Source organism: Pseudopodoces humilis, chromosome 14 (assembly GCF_049639895.1).
Source record: "Pseudopodoces humilis isolate 2021_Gansu_Grassland_sample_001 chromosome 14, ASM4963989v1, whole genome shotgun sequence".
In the NCBI taxonomy this organism is placed as follows: domain Eukaryota; kingdom Metazoa; phylum Chordata; class Aves; order Passeriformes; family Paridae; genus Pseudopodoces; species Pseudopodoces humilis.
The window spans coordinates 9,649,388-9,657,473 of record NC_142213.1 but is presented as its reverse complement, the minus strand read 5'-3'; the positions used below and the strand labels follow the sequence as shown (position 1 = coordinate 9,657,473).

The 8,086-nt window shown below is 43.5% G+C and overlaps 1 long non-coding RNA gene across 1 annotated transcript in view; it reads right to left on the bottom strand.

Annotated features, from left to right (window-relative positions):
- Window positions 1–199: 199 nt before the first annotated feature.
- LOC148183151 (uncharacterized) overlaps window positions 200–8,086 on the bottom strand; it is a 125,861-nt gene continuing 117,974 nt past the window's right edge. Inside the window, exon 3 of the long non-coding RNA XR_015773765.1 lies at window positions 200–643. This is a non-coding gene — a long non-coding RNA (uncharacterized LOC148183151). The remainder of the gene's footprint in view (window positions 644–8,086) is intronic.

Sequence of the window (8,086 nt, the reverse complement as noted above, 5' to 3'; positions counted from 1 at the left end):
GCGGGGGCAGGAGGCCGCGATGAAAAGGCGGCTTTGTGCGGCCGAGACGGCGCGGCTCCCCGGCCACCCCCGGCCCTTCCTGCGCCCCCGCGGTGACCCCCGCGCCCGGGCCCGCTCCCCGCGGGGGCAGCGGCCCTGGTGCCCGGCCCCCAGGTAAGCGCGGAGACGGGTTGGTGCCGGCACTGCCTCTCCCAGAGCTGCAGTTTATCAACCCGATCTGCCGACGAGCAAAGCAAGCCCCCAAAAGTGAGGGCTGGGGCAGCGGGCAGCCCCTGCTTCTTCCACACACCCCTGGCTTGGGGCATCTGCTCCCTCTCCCCCCATACAGAGGGGCTGCTGCAGCGGATTCCTGCTTCAGCGTTGTTGCATTCAGCAGCTGGGAGAATTCGTCCAAAAACTAAACGAGCTGGCTAAATCTGTTTAAATATACACCGGAGAGACGTGAAATTTGGGTCGTGGATTGCAGCTGCCTTCAGCTGCATCTGAGCCGGAGGAGGTGTGGAAGAGCGGGACAATTACCTTCTTTCACCACCTTCCCCCAACTCCCAGCACTGGCTGCTGTCTTCCATCTCAGATCCTTGGTCACCTCACCTTCCTGCCATCCCCAGCCAACACGGGCAGCACAAAACGTACTGGCATTCTCCTAGAGAGAACAGGGAAACATTTCTGAGTCATGAGAAAATCTGGACAATACAAGCAACCAGCCAGATTATTACTTCCCCACCTTTGAAGCACAATCTTCCTTTTAGGAACATAAGAGAGAATAAACCTTCTTTTACTGCTGCACAAGCACATGAGGAAAACGGCCCTGGCACTGAAATGGTCCAGACCCCTCACCCTGTTGTCCTGTTCCCCTACAGGTTTCCCATCCCACAATAAAGGGATGAATTTTACTGGCTTTGCAGCAACAAACCCCTTGAAGATCCCTTTTCAAAGGTGGCTACCACAGGAGTTTTAGCTTGATGTGGCTACTGAGGTTATGGAGCAGTGGGTTGGAGCAATTAGTTCAAAATGATCTCAAAAACTGCACAAGCAGCTCCCCAGGCCAGGTGTCATTTCAGGATCAAAGCATCTGCAAGAGGACAATTGGTTTTTTTCATTGTATTGCTTTTTTGTGTTGTTTTGGTTTTTTTTTTACCTACTGTTCATCTGAAAATAAATTACAGGCCAGAACAGGTGGATAACATTCTGGAATAATTTAATGATTTATTTAATCTGGATTCTCTTTCAATCTACTTAGCAGGACGAATACATTTTTTTAGCCTGAATCCAAAAGCATGTCTTTTCATCTAAAGAAGATAAAATACCCTGAAACACTGCTCTGCTGCTGTCAAGGTGTACTCCCCACCACTGGTACTAAACCAGTGGTAATGTCTGCTGTGCTAAAGGGCCTGAGGGGAAACCTCAGAAAAACCAAGAAGATTTTTTTTTTTCTGTTGTTCTGTGTCATCTTCCTAGTGCTTTAGCTATTATTTCCCTTCCAGGGAAGTGTTGGGGTAATAAAAGAACTGATTGTAGTGTTCAAATCACTACCCCTTAAATCTTAAAATGTTCAGGTTTAAGCACTAAGGTGACAGCTCTCTGACTTTCCCCTCTCCTTAGGACAGCTTTGTGCAGCACTGATTGGGAGTGGAGCTGGAATGGGCACACAGCAATCTTCTGCTGCAAAACCACTGACACCAAATGAGGCCAGGAGCAATTCCTTCAGACACATTCACACACGGCTTGGATCCTGTTCCTCAGCAAGGAGATCCTAGGTGAAACTTTCCTTCTTGAGAAGCTGTGATTTTGCTAAGAAGGGCAAAACTATTGCCCACTTGCTCAGATGTGAATTTCTGGTGTTTGGTTTGAGCTGGAAGAAGATGTTTTATGGGGCAGATACTCTCAGGACCTATAAAATGCTGAAATTCATGAAATTCATTAAATGAATGAAATTCATCCAGGGTTAACTCCCTGTACTCAGTTTGGTACTCCACTCCCACGGGATGGTAACAGAGATGTGTAGAGGGGAACAGGAGCTGACAAAATCCTTTCAGATATGGGGATGGTTAGAGGATATTGAAGGGGTTGTAGGTACCCCTGCCAGGATATTTCCACCTCACATGCCCATCCACTTTAGTTTAATGGATTACATTAAGGTCTTAAACTTGCTTTAGCCCGTCAGACTCAGTACGTGCACTAGTAAAACCATCCATTTCTTGTTGTTTTGTTCCATATTTTTTTCTTAATTAATTTTTTTTTAATTCAGCACAGCTCAAAGTCTGAGTTTTCTACTAGTCAAGTCCTGAGTTTGTGCTATGGCACCACCTCACTCATGGAATGTTTGGAAGAATTTACCAGACAAGATAGCCAGGTTGGTGAACCTGCCAGCCCACCCCCAGATTGCCAGGGGTGGAAGAGAAGGGACTTGGAATGATTACCTGTCAATGACCCCCACTGAGGCTACTCTGAGCCACACAAGCCCTCCAGAAAACCTGGCCCACATGAACTGGCCTCCAGGGTAAACATGGCACATATAAAAGCTAACTGCAGTTTTTAAACAAAAGTATCACCTGCACTTGACCAGAATTATTCATTCAAGTGGATTCAGTTTTTAATTTCAAATAAACAACATCATCAATATTCAGCATCTAAAAGATGGCCTCCACAACCATCTGCTTAGTGGAACATCTTAACTTTATTGAACAGCTAAGAAGCAAACAGTGATGGGAGTTCATAACCAATCCCACTGTTGGTCACTAACAGAAAAATCAAGCATCCATACTGCCATGCTCAGGTTTTCTCTACACAAACCACATGAGGCACAGGGAAGGTAATGGATTAGGTGCACAAGGAAATGAACAACAAGGAGCTCTGAGTCAGCAGTCTGCTACAGATTCATGCTACACAGTTAAATCTTTTTTATCTGACCACATGCTTTGCTGCTCCACAACCACCATCTGCAATTTACTCTGGGGAGCTCTGACAGCCTGGTCACCAGGCCCAGCTGGTACAAGAACAAGTGCTGCATGTACTGCAGGTGGGTAACTCACTGCTGGCAGCACTCAGACCTGCTGCCAACGCTCTCTTGCAGTGGTCAGAGTAGCTTTCCTGGAGCTCAGTACTGCATGTGGAGCACGAGTTTTCCTGACAGAGCAGCTGCAGAGCAGCTCCCCAGTGAGAAGTGGGTCATTTATTAGACCCATGGGACCACAGGAGAAACAAAGCTCTTCTCAGAAGTGTTACTGGCATGAGAGCTGAGGTCATATTAAGAGTGGACCATTTGCTGCAGCATTTTATCAGCAGCAAACCAGTTTCTAGCCCACAATCCAAACCCAGCAGTGATAAGGCAGGACAGCTGATTTTGCTTTGAATAACAAGTAACCGAGAGGAACAGAAGCAGAAACAACTGCTCCTGTGAGACATGTGGTACCAGTTCTGGCTGGGTACCAAGCCTGACCCATTACCTAACCAGCACCTGAGGCACCACTGTTCCAGGGCACTGTTTTATATTAACGAGATATTTCCTTTGCATGTACAGAGAGATAACTCTAAAATGGCCCACAGCCATCAGGGGAGGGAGGAGATGAATGAAGGAGTCTCTGTGAAACCCCAAAACCTGGACATCCCACAATGGTAAAAACTGAAGTTCTCCTCAGGCAGCAGCGGTTTTGCTGTCTGGTCATGCTCTGGGCATTTATTTGCCTGTTCCCTTACAAAGAAGGCCGAAAGCACTGTACATCAGCCTTGCTGTCAGAGGGGAAGGTGGTTCCACCAACTCATATATTCTTAGCTCTCTTACCTTGCCATTACTACTTTGACTTCAGGAACTTCAGTATAAGCCAGTGTTTCTGTGATGTTACAGCATAATAGCAGAAAAGGGATACAGTGAGCAGGTTGTGTCAGGCACACCAGCAGGTTCCTCTTAAGCAGAGGTTTTTGCACCCAACCCCAACACTCCATGACCTCCATGGCTACATGTACAAGGGCACCTTGCAGCACACACATCCTCAGTTTTCAGACACACATTAAATTACTGACTTCTTGAACAGGTAGATGTATGCTAAATACTTCTGTGAACCTTCAACATTCAGAGAAATCCAGATAATGGAGATAATGCAACAATAGCTGAGGGAAAGGGAGCTTCTGCAGGCAGGAATTCTGATTTCCAACTTCTCACCACGTGTCAGAGCAGAGCTGATACACCTGCTTCTATTTCATCATACCCTTAGAGAGTGCATCTCACTATATTCAGGGGCACATCTGCCTATCAAGAATTACAATTTACCTGTAGAAAAATCAATTGCCAGTAAAACTCTTCAAGTATCATCCAGAATTCAGAAATGTAAGACATATTACTCTTCTTCCTGAACTTTCCCATAAAATATCAGCTTACTCAGTATTTTGTGGCAGGAAATTAATAAAACTTGTCCTAGTTGCTCTCAACTACAGCAATAATATAACCTCATTTGCTCTTCATACAAATTTAAAAGTCAGGCTACAAATACAATTCAAGGTATTTCGTAAATGGAGCAGATGTAATTACAGTGTGGGAGTGTAGTCTCAAGGACAATTGTACAATTCCAAAAGTTAATAACAAAGATGTTCTCTAAGTCACTTTTCACCCCAAATCCTGAAGCTCATTGTGGGGCTGCACCACCTCTAGCTCCACTCAGCATGCCATTGAGATCAGTTTAACTTGCAAAGGCTCAAAAGTGACATTTTAAGGGCTGAAGAGAACCAGGAGGCATCAATGACCTGGTGATCCCCGCTTCTCTGCAGAACTGCAGGTTCTCTGTACAAAGATGCCCAGATCTGAATCCAAGGGCTCTCAGGAGCATGATGAGGTGCTTGTCTCTCACTGCCCCCTTAACTACTGGCCCTCAGGTCAAACCTCTTACCTCCTGTAGGAGTGATTACAAATCAGCACACCCTAATTATTACTTACGAAATTCAATGCACTGAATGTTTCATGCGCTATAGTTTTCTAATCTTCACTGATGCCATGCTTTTCCCTGCTGAGAGAACCCTGGTCATGTCTGCTGGGCTTTTCCTTGAGTGCTACAGGGATGTCACGGCAGTTACACTGCAGAGACCTAAATTTCAGGTCTGTGTTTTTTCTTATGGCAGCCCAAACAGCCTGGTCATGAGTGCAGCAGTCTGTGAAGGGATCTTGAACATCATCTGTCGCATGGTTAGCTCCCTCAGCCTCTCCCCAGAGAAAACTCTGTGCACGCTATTTGTTTTCTGAACGCACTGGGTTTTGTTCTTCAGAATAAAACTTTTGGCCTGATTTCTTATGGAAACAAAACTCCTATAATCACTGTAGGAGAAGACAAACATCTGCCTGCCATTGCATAATGTCTTAAATTAACCAGCATATCCCAGCAATCCCTGGCATGAGGATGTGTGCACTCTGGCCTCCATCTCAAATAAATGGAGAAAAATGTTTCTTCCGTCACAAACCAGAACAGTTTCAGAACTGTCTTCCTCTCTAGAGAAACCCAGAGCACCTGTGCTCCCAAGTCAGGCCGTATGCTCAAGTGCCTGAGGCCCAGAGGGATTAATTCCAGCCTTGAGGTTGTACTTGTCCTCTGTGGTCACCCAAGCTGGTTAGAAATGAATGTTTGTTTCTTTTTCCCCCTAGAAACAATTGCTATGAGTGATCACACAAATCAGCAGTGATGTGCACAATTGAAAACACAACCCAAAAGACATTTTTTTACAAACTTGTGGTGGGTTAATGCCAGGATAAAAGTGTATTTCAAAGGACTAAAATTATTTTTCAACAAGAATTATTTGAAAGTAGGGGAAAGACAGAGGAGAAAAAAGAAATGGAGTCTTCCAAAACCAGAATGAAATCTCTGCTCGAGCTCACTTGTGTTCTTTCAGCCTTCCAGCCAGGTATGCCATGTCCATAAAGCTCTGCTAGTGAAGGCAATTAGTCCAAAGCCAGGGTCACAATTTTACCCATAAAAAGCTGAGAGAAAACCTAGATATTTTCCTCCATAAGATGTCAAGAGAAGTTAGCCCAACCTGCCAGCGCCCACCATGGCTCACAGCAGGTTAATTGCACCCTGGCAGCTGAAGAAAGAAGCACTACAGAGAGGTCCTACTTAGGGCATTGCAAACGATATGGGTTGTTGGCTCTGAGGTATGGTCTCAAGAGAGCTGCTTGGGTGTAGGAGTGATATACCTGTTTATTATATTGATAAATGACACATTTTTCCTACTTGATTTGTTGGGGACTGAGTGACCTGGCAGTAAAACTGACTTGATATTGCCACTTAACTCTTATTGATGTCTTTTCTGGTTTGCCTTTTATTTGCATAAATGAGAAACAGAAAGGGAGCGTTATTCTTTAACGGAATCACACGGGATTCCCTGAGGAAGGCTGATGGATGTTGCAGACACACATCTCCCCAGGTATCAAACCAGTAACAACTTTTGTCCTCGCACTCCCACAGCCCCCTCTCAGTGACCCCTTGCCCCATGCTCAGCCAAGGCAGAGCTGACAGGCCAGCAGTGTTTGCTCAGCCACAGGTTTGACACTTTAACACGTGAAGTGTGTGGGCAGGAACAAGTAAGAGAACATTAAATTATCATTTTTGTAATTAACCATTAAAAAAAGAAATGGGACCTATAAATATATAACTGCAAACCTAAATATATATATATGCTTATAAATGGGCGTTTTTATAAATTAAAATGTGATGCTTTCTTATAGCAGAAGAGGTTTTTCTGAAAGACTGAAAGCACTCAAATATCACAGGGTTGCAGCTTGGGGTTTTGTCTCACTCTTGCAAAGATTAAAACAATATTCTACAGCTACATTTCACTTTACCATGTCTTAAAATAAAATAATAGTTAAAACCAAAACTAAGGACCAATTTTTGTTGCTTAATTCCACAAGGAAAAACACCAGTGAATATATTAACATCACCTTCATGTAAGTGAGACTTACACCAGGAGGGGTCTTTGACAGGGTCAAAACAAAAACTTCAGTCTGTCTCAGAGACCCAGTCACCACCATAAAATTCTGGTAAATGACCTTTAATACTCCAGAATTTAAACCTCTTCAGGTTCAGATCTCACTCACATCTCTGCAAAAACTCTTACAGAATTAAATGGAAGATAAGGATAATAAATTAATTCTTTTCATCATTGAGAGTGATATTTTCCTATTCTTTGCACTGCACAGTAGTGTTAAATATATATATTTCTGGTTAATTTTATCAGACAGCTCCAAAGTCTTAAAAGAAATTACAAGTGTCTTTATAATTCATAAGATTTTTTTTCCCATAAGACATTACTTTTCCTTTTGTTTATGTTTTGGAAGAAAACATCATTAGTACAAAGAAATGGTGCTGCACAGAAAAACCTACCCCAAAAGAGATCCTGAAAAACAACAACAGAAATAAACACAACCAGGAGGAGAAAATTCTGCAAGGAGGTCCCTGGTGGAAAGAAGTAAATGGGGTTTTACACAGGAAAACTCTTATATTTTTTAATAACCAAAAATCCTCTCTTTTACTGTTTCTTTCAATTTGAGTCCTCTCATCTAGGAATCCTCTTTGTTTCATGCCAGCATTTGAAGCAAGCTTATTGTTTCTCTTTGCTGCTGGAGTAGGATTCAGGGACACAGTCCTGCACTTCTTGTCTTCCAGTGGTCTCCTGGTTTTAAAATCAGACCCAGGATTTGAAAAAAAAAAAAAAAAACCAAAAAAAAAGAAATCACCAAAGAAAATGAACCCCAAAGTTTGTTCATGTCTTCCAAGGAAATTAACTTTTTTCCTGACCCATTTTTCTGTGTATGTGCGTCATGTACTTATAGAACAGATGAGTAATGAGCATTGTGACCTATAAAAAGAGCAGAAGACAGGAAGAAAAAAAACCCTGCATTAACTTTCAGATTTATAAAATATTAGTATTTATGGATCAACCAGAATGGAAAGGACTGGGCCAATATGGAAGTTTTGTCTGTTTCTAACTCCCATCCTTGAAAAGTTTGCAATGAGGTTAAAAAGGTTTAGAAGACATGAGCATCCTCCCCCAGCCAGTTCACCGTACAAGCAGAAGCTGTCTCACGGATGGTGACAGGATAGCA